This window comes from Gossypium arboreum, chromosome 13 (assembly GCF_025698485.1).
Source record: "Gossypium arboreum isolate Shixiya-1 chromosome 13, ASM2569848v2, whole genome shotgun sequence".
In the NCBI taxonomy this organism is placed as follows: Eukaryota; Viridiplantae; Streptophyta; class Magnoliopsida; order Malvales; family Malvaceae; genus Gossypium; species Gossypium arboreum.
In genome coordinates, this window is record NC_069082.1 from 111,463,924 (window position 1) to 111,477,494 (window position 13,571).

The window sequence follows — 13,571 nt, forward strand, 5'->3', positions numbered from 1 at the left end:
CGATAATCCGGTCCTGCTAAAGCTATACTACTGTTCGATAGGTACACTTGCCTTCATCGTGATAATAGTTAGTTTCAAGAACGATTCATTATAAATACTTAAACCTATCACGAATATCATGTATCAAGTTTTTGGCGTCGTTGTCGAGGATCTAAGATATTAGGAACACTCGATTTTTATTACTTTAGCCATTTACTTTTATTGCAATTTAAATTTTATTCTAATTTTTATTACTAATTCTTCTTTTTCCCTTTTTCTAGCAGGTTCTTATAGTTTATTACTTGAAGAAACCCGTCCAGACCATTACTTTTTGACAGTGAGATCGATCGCACAGTTTGTAGGAACCAAAGAGAAATAAGGCGAAGTTTAAGATACACAGAGAACGGGTAAGAGGATGATATTCAAACCACAACCAAGGAGATGGTTGAAAATCAGGAAAACCTGATACCTCCGCGCACTATGTATGATTATGCTAAACCTTCTTTAACAGGAACTGAATCGAGCATAGTTAGATCGGTTGTTGCTGCAAATAATTTTGAACTGAAACCTAACACAATATAAATGATACAGCAGTTTGTTCAGTTTGATGTTTTAAAGGACGAGGATCCCAACACTCACTTGGCAAATTTCCTAGAATTTTGCAATACCTTTAAAATTAATGGTGTTTCTGATGACGCCATTCGCCTTCGGTTGTTTCCCTTTTCGTTAAAGAATAAGGCTAAACAATGGTTGAACTCGTTACCACAAGGGTCAATCACTACTTGGGAACAAATGATCGAAAATTTTTTATTAAAATATTTTCCACCGGCTAAAACAACCAAATTACGTAATGATATCTCTTCTTTTGTGCAGATGGATTTAGAAACACTCTACGATACATGGGAGAGATACAAGGACCTTTTGAGAAGGTGCCCTAATCATGGGTTACCGCTTTGGCTATAGGTTCAAACGTTCCATAATGGCCTGAATCCTTCGACTTGGCAAATGGTTGACGCAGCTGCTGGCGGAACCATCAATAATAAAACACATGAAGATGCCTATGAATTTATAGAGGAGATGTCACTGAATAAATATCAGTGGCAAGTCATGAGGACAAAGCCAACGAAAACAGCCAGTGTTTATAACATCGATTCTATCACCATGCTCTCTAATCAGGTAGAACTCTTGAATAAGAAAATTGATGGTTTTTTTAGTTCTTCACAAGTTCACCCAGTAATGCAGTACGAAGCAAATGGAGGTGGATCGAGCAATTTAGAATTCCCACATTTTGGCCACAACATGGAGAATGAGGAGTTAAATTACATGGGTAATAATCCTCGATCTCAAAACAATCCTTATAGCAATACTTACAATGCAGGTTGGAGGAATCACCCAAATTTTTCATGGGGAGGCCAAGGAAATCAGAAACCACCACCCCCTCCAGGCTTTCAGCAACCACCATACCAACAGGAGAAAAAGCAGAGCCTTGAGGAGATGCTAACCAAATTCATCTCGGTGTCAGAGATTCGTTTTCAGAATATCGAGACGGCACTCAAAAATCAACAAGTATTGATCCAAGGGCTCGAAACTCAAATTGGATAGCTGGCTAAGATGATTTCTGAAAGAGCACCAGGAAATCTACCTAGTAACACCGAACCCAATCCAAAAGCACATGTAAAAGCAATTACACTAAAGAGTGGGAAAGTGTTAGCTGAATCGGAAAGGAAGCCACAACAAGAAGCTGACAGAAGTAAAAGAGAGGAGGTAAAACCCGAAAGCAATTACAATCCAATGCCGAAGGAATATAAACCACCAATTCCATACCCAAAAAAGTTGAACAAAGACTGCATGGATTCACAATTCGGTAAATTCCTTGAACTTTTTAAACAACTACATATTAACTTACCTTTTGTTGAAGCTATATCGCAGATGCCTACATACGCAAAAATTTTAAAAGAGCTCCTAACAAACAAAACGAAATTTGAAGACTTATCTATAATGGAACTTAACGAGGAATGCTCGGCTATACTCCAAAACAAACTGCCAACCAAACTAAAAGATCCAGGAAGTCTTACTATACCCTGCTTAATTGGTAGTTTTAACGTTGATAAGGCACTAGCTGATTTAGGTGCTAGCGTTAATGTGATGCTATATAAAACGTTTAAACAACTTGGTCTTAGAGAACCTAAACCCACTAGGATGAGTATTCAACTAGCTGATAGATCTGTTAAATATCCTAGGGATATTACAGAGGACATACTTGTAAAAGTAAATAAATTTATATTCCCTATTGACTTCGTTGTGCTTGATATGGATGAAGATGTTGAAGTGCCTTTAATCTTAGGGCATCTATTTTTAGCCATTGCTAGGGCTATTATTGATGTGGGTGATGGTAAAATGGTACTTAGAGTAGGTGACGAAAAAATCATTTTTAAAATTTATGATGCCATGAGATTTTCTAGGGAACAGGATGACTCATGTTATTTTATTGACTCTATTGATCATGCTGCTCAAGATTCTTTTCAGGAAATCATACATAAGATAACGTTGAAACTATGCCATGCCCAATGAGAGGAGATAGATGACGATGATTCCGAGACAGGTAAAATAAAAGCTAAACTGAACATCAATGAATCTTCCTAAAGACAAGCAGAATATGAGGACATTAAATGGAACGATAATTTTAAGCAAAAACCCTCTATTGAAGAACCTCCTAAACTAGAACTCAAACAATTACCAAATCACTTGGAAATAATTCTATATTACCAGTTATTATTGCATCTAACTTGCAACCCAAGGAGAAAGAGGAATTAATCCAAGTATTAAAAGAACATAAAAATGCCATAGCTTAGAAAATTTTTGACATTAAAGGGATCAGCCCTTCTTTTTGGACCCACAAAATTTTAATGGAAGATTAATATAAACCATGTGTGCAAGCTCAAAGACGACTGAACCCCAACATGAAGGAAGTTTTTAAAGCCGAGGTAATTAAACTTCTAGATGCTGGAATTAGTTATCCTATTTCTGACAGTTATTGGGCAAGTCCAGTGCAGGTTGTTCCTAAGAAAGGAGGCATGATTGTGGTAGCCAATGAGAAGAATGAACTAATTCCAACTAGGACAACCACAGGTTGGAGAGTTTGCATTGACTATAGAAAGCTAAATGATGCCACGAGAAAAGATCACTTCCCCTTGCCATTCATTGACCAAATGTTGGAAAGACTATCAGGGCACATGTACTACTGCTTCTTAGACGGACTATCTGGCTATTTTCAAATCCCAATAGCTCCTGAAGACAAGGAAAAAATGACATTCACATTTCCATACGGTACATTTGCTTATCGAAGAATGCCCTCTGGATTATGTAATGCTCCTGCTACGTTCCAGCGCTACATGATGGCCATCTTTGACGAACTCGTAGAAGATATCATGGAGGTATTTATGAATGATTTCTCAGTATTTGGTAACTTTTTCCATCTTTTCCTTAAAAATTTAAAACGATTTTTAATAAGATGTGAGGAAACAAACCTTGTACTTAACTGGGAAAAATGTCACTTTATGGTTCAAGAAGGTATTGTGCTAGGACATAAAATTTCTAGTAAAGGGATTGAGGTTGATAAATTTAAAGTTGAAATCATTGAAAAATTACCTCCTCTTAGTTCGGTTAAGGCTATTAGAAGTTTTCTAGGACATGCTAGGTTTTATAGAAGATTTATTAAAGATTTTTCTAAAATAGCTAAGTCTTTGACCAAATTACTAGAAAAAGATATGCACTTTAATTTTGATCATAAATGTTTAGAAGCATTTAATACTCTAAAGGATAAATTGATTAATGTTCCAATTATAATAGCACCTGATTGGAATTTACCTTTTGAACTAATGTGTGATGTGAGTGACTTTGCAGTAAGTGCAGTTTTGGGACAGCAAAGGGACAAGCACTTTCAACCTATTTATTATGCTAGCAAAACTTTGACAGCCGCATAGGAGAACTACACCACCATGGAGAAAGAATTGTTAGTTGTGGTTTTTGCATTCGATAAATTTAGGCCATATCTAATATTGTCTAAATTTGTCGTTTATACTAACCATTCTGCCCTTCGCTACCTGTTAACTAAGACTGATGCAAAACCTTGACTTATTCGATGGATTTTGTTATTGCAGGAATTCGACTTGGAAATACAAGATAAGAAATGAGCAGAAAATCTTGCAGCTGATCATTTATCCAAGCTTGAAAATTCAAATACTAAAGAGCTAGATGAAGTGGAAATAAATGATTTGTTCCCTGAAGAACAATTTTTTGCTATTTCTGACTTGGAGGTACCTTAGTTTGCAGACATCGCGAATTTTTTAGCCACTAACGTTATCCCAAAAGGGTTGACACATCAGCAAAAAAAACGATTCTTTACTGATGTGAAAAATTACTTTTGGGAAGATCCTTTTCTTTTCTATATATGTGCAAATCAAGTCATTCGTCGATGCGTTACAAGAACAGAAGCACTAAAAATCTTAGAACATTGCCACTCAGGGCCAGCTGGAGGACATTACGGTGGAAATAAGACCGCGCATAAAATACTTGAATCAGGTTTTTTTTGGCCCACCTTATTCAAAGATGCCAACAAGTATGTTATTTCTTGTGACAAATGCCAAAGGACATGTAATATCTCTAACCGTGATGAAATGCCTTAGACATATATGCTTTCATGTGAAATATTTGATGTTTGGGGTATCGACTTCATGGGTCCATTCCCTAGTTCATTTGTAAATAAATACATCTTAGTAGCTGTCGATTATATGTCTAAATGGGTTGAAGTCCAAGCTCTGCCTACAAATGATGCTAGAGTAGTGGTACGTTTCCTTAAAAAACATTTCTCTTGATTTGGAACACCTAGATTAATTATCAGCGATAGGGGGACTCATTTCTGTAATGCCCAATTTGAAAAGACCCTCAAGAAATATAGAGTTTACCACCGAACAGCTACCTCTTACCACTTTCAAACTAGTGGCCAAGTCGAAGTGGCAAATCAAGAACTTAAATGTATCCTAGAAAAGACGGTAGGATAAAACAAGAAAGATTAGGCAATGAAAGTAGATGTCGCATTATGGGCTTATAGAACTGCTTTTAAAACCCCCATAGGAACATCACCATACAAACTCGTTTATGGAAAAAGTTGTCATCTACCATTTGAGTTAGAATACAAAGAATTCTAGGCTATAAAATTTCTAAACTTTGATCCCAAACTTGCAGGTGAAAACAGGTTGATGCAGTTAAACGAGTTAGACGAATGGCGAACCTATGCATATGAAAATTTAAGACTATACAAGGAAGCAACGAAACGATGCCACGATGCTCGGTTAAAACAAAATAAACAATTTGAAGTTGGAGATCTTGTCCTATTATATAACTCGAAACTCAAATTGTTCCCTGGGAAGCTTAAATCACGATGGTCAGGTTCGTTCGTAGTCAAAACAGTTTTCCCATACGGTACCGTAGAAATAAGTCACCCATCGCAAGGTACTTTCAAAGTAAATGGACATCGCCTCAAACCTTACAACAGTAAGAAATTTAAAGATGATAGGGAGGATTTACGGCTCCATGAATCTCCTTAAGTATACTCACACGGTAAAGTCTAGCTTAGACTTTAAATAAGTGCTTCTCGGGAGGCAACCTGAGCACTAACAATATTACTTCTTCTAAATTTTAGTTTTTAAAATCTAACATACTAACCAAATCATTGAACACAGGCTTTTCAGAACCACACGGCCAAGTACACGGGAGTGTCGTAGCCCGCGCACATACCACGGGATGCAACAAGGTCGTGTGATACGGCCGTGTAAAAATAGGGCAAATTTTTTTCCTAAACACGGGATGCGATAAGTAGCCACGGCCGTGCGACATAGCCGTGGGCGAAACTGCCAAAATAACACGGGCGTGCAACATGCCCGTGTTTTGAAACCGTGGGTAAACCTGTTAATTTAACATGGGCGTGCGCCTGTATACACGGGTGTGGGAGAATCGAACGAAGATCGATACGGCCGTGCAACATGGACATGTACACCAATACGCCTAATTTCAAAAATTACGAAACGCACGGGCTGAGCTTAGAGCACACGGGCGTGCCCTACAGCCGTGTGCCCCAATTTTTTTATAAACACCCACTATTTATTTTATTTTATTTTTATCTCTATATTTTGAAATTATTATTTTTTATTTCCTTTTAATACTATTTCATCCTGAGTTTTTACAATTTTTATTCTTTGGCTATTTCATTACAAGTAATTATGCTTCAGTATACCTCTTAAAGAGTTCCTGATTTTATCACAGTCAGAAAGAGCTCCAAAGCTCATCCTCGCATAGGAACTAAAAACTCTACCGGGAAAGGTTCTCCACGACTGCCATGTCCTGCTCGACCACAACCATAGCTACCACCAGATATAATATTCTTTTGGCACAATACTTATGGACTAATGAACCTCTACTACCACCGGAGTATCCTCCTCCACTTTCACGCTGATTATCCTCCAAAATTCCAGTTCAAGGAATTCATTCATCATTCAAGAAGTTTCACTTCTCTCCCTATCTTATGATTATGAATCTATCATTTTCAATATATCTATCTTTGTACATTAAGGGCAATGTACATCTTAAGTGTGGGGGGTCTTTTATATTAGAAAAATCCCTGAATTTTGTTTTATTCTCATACGATCTTCTCATATCATTATTAGAATAAATTCCAATTAGTCTATAATGTTTATTGATATATCTTGAATTAAAACATAGGCATTTATGCATTGATTGTTTAAACTTTAAGAAATTAGGGAATTAAGCATGATAAGTTGATTTTTGAAAAATTAAAAAATTTTAGGTTATTTCCCTAAGTTTAGGTATTATTTTAAGTTGGAATTCACAAGTTTAAACATCAAAAAGCCATAATTTTTGTGAGATCTTGAGCCTTTAGAGCATCTATTATTTCTTTCATGCTCACTTTCATTATGAGTGCGTCAGTATTGAATTGTTATTCTAGAACTTGCTTGATTATGCATGTCAAGACCACACCATTTGATTTGATATGTCAAAATGATAAAGGCATTTAGGTTTAACCCACTAACTCCATAAAAAGCCTACATTCACAATTAACCCTTAGAGAACCCCCTTGAGCCTAACAACTCATTCATTAATTTACCCTCAATATTAAGCCATAACTCATTATTGTTGAAATCCCCTAAATTAATTTGATCCCTATTTTTGTCGAGATTTGAGTTGGAATAGTTACTTAGCTATGTTTTATTCTATTTTGTAATTTGACTTGTTCCTAAATATATATGTATATATATACATGAATACATATTAGTAGTAGTGATCTTTTGAGCTAAAGAAGTTAAATTCCATATTCTGAGAAAAAGCTCTTTTGTACGCAATTGATGACTAGTCATTTTTCTAGTTAGACAATTTTTCAATTCAATCTCGATTCTAACCCTTTCTTTCAGCTTGTAACACACCCTCTAACCAAAGCCACGTTACAACCTTCTAAAGACCTTTTGATTGATATTTCATCTCAATTTATAGTGGTGGAGATTTGATTTTCATGCAAGCCTATGGTAGTGACTTTTCATTAGTGACTATTGAGTGCTTCATTTATTGTCCTTAAACACCTCGAGTGATTTGAGTGAATCTTTAGTGAGAATGTGAAACTCTGTGATATTTTGAATCAAAGGTAATTACTTAGATGAGGGGAGACACCTATGTTTTCATAATAAAATGCTCAACTTGGAATGTTTGAAACTTTGATGTTCTTTCAGTTGAATTTTCAATGTATGATTACCTATGAATTATTTTGAGATATTATCGATTGAAATTATAAGTTGAGAAGAATTTATTTTGATTATGAGTTGAGGATTTTGCTTGAGGACAAGCAAATGCTTAAGTGTAGGGGTATTTGATAAACCATAATTTATACATATTTCTATCCCATGCTTAGCACATTTTATGGATAATTTTTCCTTAAAATTGGTGAATTTGATGCTCCTAATGCCTTAATTTCATGTTTTATACTTAGGTGACCATAAGAGAGTGAAAGGAACGAGAAACGGGCCAAAAACATAGAAAATGGGCCAACGTACGAAATTAACACGGCATGGACTTCCTCACACAGGCAGACCACACGCCTATGTCCCTTTGGCAAGGTCAAAGCACGATTTACACTGGTAAACCACACGCCCGTGCCCATTTAACAGCATTAACCACGGCCTTAAGCAATTGCACACGGACGTGTCACACAGGCGTGTCCCTACCAAGCCCAAGTTTAGTCTAATCCTGAAAAGGCTAATTTTGAGGGCTCTTAGGCATTCCAAAGCCTATAAATACACCCTAGAAGAGGAGAAGAGGGGGACGCACAGGAGGGAGCAAGGAATTGCTCAAGAAAAGCCGATCGATCCATCTCAGAAGGCAGATTCACCATCAAGATTGAAGATCTCCTTTCAAATTCCCTCAGGAGTTTTGGGTTTTCTTATGTTTTGTTATTTTTATTCTTTTGAGATGTTTTATTACATTAGTATGAACTAAAACCCCTAAATACCTAAGGGGAATGAAACCTAAGGGATCTTGTTATTATTATCTGAATTGTATGATAAATATTTGACTTGTTCTTAATTCTTGTTTTGATATTCTAGGATATTGATTCAAGTTAAGCTTTTATTCAGAGGAGGAATAGACCCTGTCTAAGAGTAAATTTGTCATAATTAAGCGGAGTTGATTACGCGCCTAGAGATAGGGTGACAAGATTTTGCTGATTAGGGTGAAACCTAATAAGGGGATCCATAGATAGAGTTAATGCAACCCTAGGGCGTTAATTAGAAAGAGATTTCAATTATTCAATCTAGGGTTAGACGTTGTTAGTCTCAAGAGAGATAATAATATAACTTAGGGATCTCTACGGAACAAGTTGAATGAATAAATCATCCGATTCAGAGTCAAATAACAAGTGAAGTCTAGGTGGATTTTTCCTTAGGTATTGTCTTAATCAATCGAGTTTTCCAAAAAGTATTTTCCCCAAATTTCTTTGCTGTGATTTCTTAGTTTAATTAATTAGTTAAATAAACAAAACCCTTTTTATTTTTTTTAGGCTAGATAATAAAAAGAAAGTTGATACTAGTACTTTTAGTTCCTTTGGGTTCGATAATCCAGTCCTACTAAAGCTATACTACTGGTCGATAGGTACACTTGCCTTCATCGTGATAATAGTTAGTTTCAAGAACGATTCATTATAAATATTTAAAACCTATCACGAATATCACGTATCAACTGCCCAACTTATCTCTTAAAGACTCTTCAAATAAAGAACAAAAAAAGTAGGTGGAGCTTCATATTTATCTAGTATCTACAACAAAGTCGACTAGTCAAGTTAGTACAAAAATTCAAAACAAAGTCACTTCTTCGCCATAATATTCTATTACTAAAAATAAAACTAAAAGAGAAATTAAACCTCCAAATAAGTATGTTGAGGCTAATCTAGTTTCTTATACTTTAAATATGGTTGAAGATATAGATGCAAATCAAGAGCCATCTACTTATTTTAAGGTAGTTAGATTGTGAAGATTCAGAAAAGTGGATGTTTTTCATGTAAAAAGAGATAGAATCACTCCACAAGTATAGAACATGAGATCTTGTGAAGCTTCCTAAATGTTAGAAGGTTGTTTGTTGTAAATGGGTGTTCAAGAGGAAAGAATAGACTTCAGGAGTTGAAGAACCCAAATATAAAGCAAGACTTGTTGAAAAGGGTCACAGTCAGATTCTAGGTGTGGACTTTACAGATGTGTTTTCTCTAATTGTGAAGCACAATTTGATTTGAGCCTTACTTGGTATTGTGGCCATGTATGATTTGGACCTTGTACAGTTAGATGTAAAAATAATGTTCTTGCATGGAGAACTTGATGAAGATATTTACATGCAACAACTAGAGGGGTTTATAGTCTCAGAAAAAAAAGACTATGTTTGCTTGCTGAAAAAATCCCTTTATTGCTAAAAAAGTCTTTTTATGGGTTGAAACAGTCACTGGGGTAGTGGTACAAGAGGTTTGATTATTTTATGACTACTCATGATTTTAAAAAAAGTAGCTTTGACAGTTGTGTTTATTTTAAGAAAAACTGTGATGGTTCTTTTGTGTATCTACTCCTTTATGTTGATGACACGTTGATAGTAACCAAAGATAAATGAGAGATAAAAATGTCAAAGCCAGTTTAGTAAAGAATTTTATATAAAGGATTTGGGAGCAACAAAGAATATACTTGGGATAGAGATTCTCAGATATGGAAAAGCATGTAAATTGTACCTAAGTCAGAAAGTGTACATTAAGAAAGTTCTTTGTAGGTTCCATATGCAGAATGTCAAGCCTGTTGTACTCCATTAGTAGCCCACTTCAGACTTTCATCGACTTTGTCTCTGCAATCAGATGATGAGATTGACTACATGTCACGTATTCCATATTCTAGTGCAGTGGGATCTCTTTTGTATGCTACGGTTTGTTCACATCAAATTTATCATATTTAGTCAGTACAATTAGTAAATACATGGAAAATCCCGGTAAAGAATACTGGAAAGTAGTTCAATGGATTTTGAAATACTTATGAGGTACTACTGATGTTTGCTTATAGTTTGGAAGAAATAGAGATGGAGCCATTGGGTATGTTGATGCTGATTTTTTTGGAGGCCTTGATAAAAGAAGATCTCTTACATGTTATATCTTTACAATTGGGGGTTGTACAATTAGTTGGAAAGCCACTTTGCAAACTACCATCATTTTGTCTACCACTGAAGCTGAGTACATGGAAATTACTAAGACTTGTAAAGAAGCTATTTTGTTAAAGGGGCTCTTTAGTAAACTCAATGAAGACCTTCAAATTAGTACAATATTTTGTGACAGTCAAAGTGACATCTTCCTTACAAAGGATCAATTGTTTCATGAGAGAACAAAGCAAATTGATTTTCTGTATTATTTTATTCGTGATATTCTTACTTGTAGTGATATTGTTGTGAGCAAAAATAGTACTCATGATAATCCTACAGATATGATGACTAAGCCATTTCCTATAACCTAGTTTGAGATTGCTTAGACTTGGTTGGTGTTCATTGTTGAAGATAAACCTTTAAAGGATTTCATGGAAGAGGTGGTGAACTTTTTCGTTGAGAATTCGAGACAAGGTGGAGATTGTTAGAAGTTGTGTGACCAAAATTCCTTTTAAAAATAATATACAAGTGACAAGATAGGGAGATCTCTAGGGAGAAGGCCGCAGCCCATCATAGATCCCCAATAAGCAAAATACTGGACTGAGGTCGCAACCGGAGGCCTCTGACCCCCGCGATACAGTACAGGCTACACAAGCAAAATCCTTATAGAAGTTTACTTCCTCTATTTGATGTTGATTAGAATAAAGTATTTTAATCTTATTGCATTACTTCTATTTGAATTTGATTAGAATAAGGTTTTTAAACCTATAAATAGACATAATCGTCTTTCTGCTTGTAATCATTCGAATTCGACATAGTGAATTTTCTTTTCCTTTGCCCGTGTTTTTTTTCCCGAAAGGGTTTCTACGTAAAATTTTGTGTGTTCTATTTTTTTTCTTTTCTTTATGATACATTGCCATTATCGATGTTCAATTTCTCACATTTTCAAGCAGCCAAACAGGCAACACCATACCCAAAACTATTGTCGTGGATGGAAACCACCACCATTGATTATCTCCTTCCATGGTAGTCACTTAGGTCTACTGCTTCTTTTTCTCTGTTCAAATTCCAAATCAATAGCCCATTCTTAAAATCGCCATCAAGCCATCGCGTCGAGCACTATTGTTGGTATCCACTAGTGAACAACTATTGTTGGTGTTTGATGGTTTTGTTGCATGTTAAATGAGAGTATGCTAAAGTTTGATTTGAGTTTACGATGATGAGGGTGGATCCCGGTTGAACTAAGGGCTTGTGGTGATGGTGTTCTTCGGGTGTTGTTGATAGTAAGTGATGGTTGTTGGATGTCAATTTTCATAAAAAAAAATGTCAAGTTTTTTAGCAAATAATTTGTTTCATTGTGTTCATGGATGTCAAAGGTAGAATAGAGAGTATTATAATCTGATTTTAATATATTTTAAAAGTTTTCTCAATGATGGAAAAGATAGATATGCTTACTTTGAAGAACATTGCTACAGTTGAATGGCAAATAGATTAGATTTTTAGGCAAAGAACATAGTGGTTTTGGGGTTTTGGAATGTGTAGATTCAAATAAGTTACTGAAAAATACTTGTTCTTTATGCTTAAATTTTTAAGTTTGTGATTAAATCAGTGATTTGATTTTTACTGGGTTCTAATTTTGCATTTTGTTTTGTTATTGTTTAATTATTTTGTTCAATCTTGTATGGGGGTTGTTCAATTACTTTGTTTATTATATTAAATTTTAGGCTTTAGAAATTAAATGGTAAAATTGTTACCATATCCCTAAGTTTAACAGGTTGACTTTTTTTCAAAAAAGTGCTATGTGGTGGTATTTTAGTGATCCACATGTATTGCCATATGATGTGGTAGTATTTTAGTGATCCACATGTATTGCCACATCATGCTTTAACGCCATTAGACCCAAGTATTTTTTTGGAAGATGGAAGCAAAGAATAGGGACACGCTAGATATTTAGGGCTAGTTTAACAATGCTTTTAAAAAGTGCTGTGAAAAAATCTTTTGAAAATTTTGGTTTAAGATTTGAGTGTTCAGTACTGTTGTCAAAAAGTGCTTTTAAGAAATAAAATGTCCATCTTAGACATGATATTATCAAGTAACAAATATGCATTTAAATAATGTTTAAATTGGTTAATATTATTATATTTTAGTAAGCATATAAAAATAATTTATTATAACTTGTTGTTAATATTTTAATATATGAATATAAATTTTAAATATTTTTAAGCAATAAATATTAATTATTTATAAAATTTAATTAGAATATATAAACTATATTTTAAATATTTAAATATAATCATTAAATATTTATAATTAGATATTAACATATTTGCATTATTTTAAAAATACTTTTTTATTTTTAATTAATGATTTTAGTACATTTATAATTAAGCCTCAAGAAAAAACAGGGAAGGGAAAGTACTATGTTGTCGGTGGGGTAAAAAAATAATTAAGCACCAAAAGTACTTTTAGAAGAGGAAAAGCTAAAAATTTTAGTTTCTCGTTTCCAAAAATGTTTTTCATAAGTGTATTTGAAAAGGAAAAAAATTTCAACTAAAAACAGTTTGTTTAACACTTTTTTTATTTCAAAAGTATTTTTCAAGCCGAAAGTGTTTTTTTTTAGACATTACTAAATAAGCCCTTAGAAACTTTAGGTACACATGGAAAGTTTTACAAAAATATAGAGGGCAGGTTTGCCATTATCCCTTAATGTTATATTGTTTGAACTCTTAAGCTTATATAAATAAAGTGAAGAAATGTAAGTATTTTTTGAGGCCTAAAGAAAAGTTAAAAATAAAACAAAACAATTGGATTGATTAGTAGATTTTGATTCGGACTAAAAATGTGTTGTGCCTTAGTTGGAGGAATTAATTCTT

The 13,571-nt window shown here is 34.4% G+C and overlaps 1 non-coding gene across 1 annotated transcript; it reads right to left on the reverse strand.

The window, feature by feature from the left end:
- Nucleotides 1-819: 819 nt before the first annotated feature.
- On the reverse strand, nucleotides 820-926 carry LOC128287050 (small nucleolar RNA R71). The gene has a single exon (XR_008277749.1). It is a non-coding gene; the product is annotated as a small nucleolar RNA R71 (small nucleolar RNA).
- Between the last annotated feature and the right edge of the window lie 12,645 nt (nucleotides 927-13,571).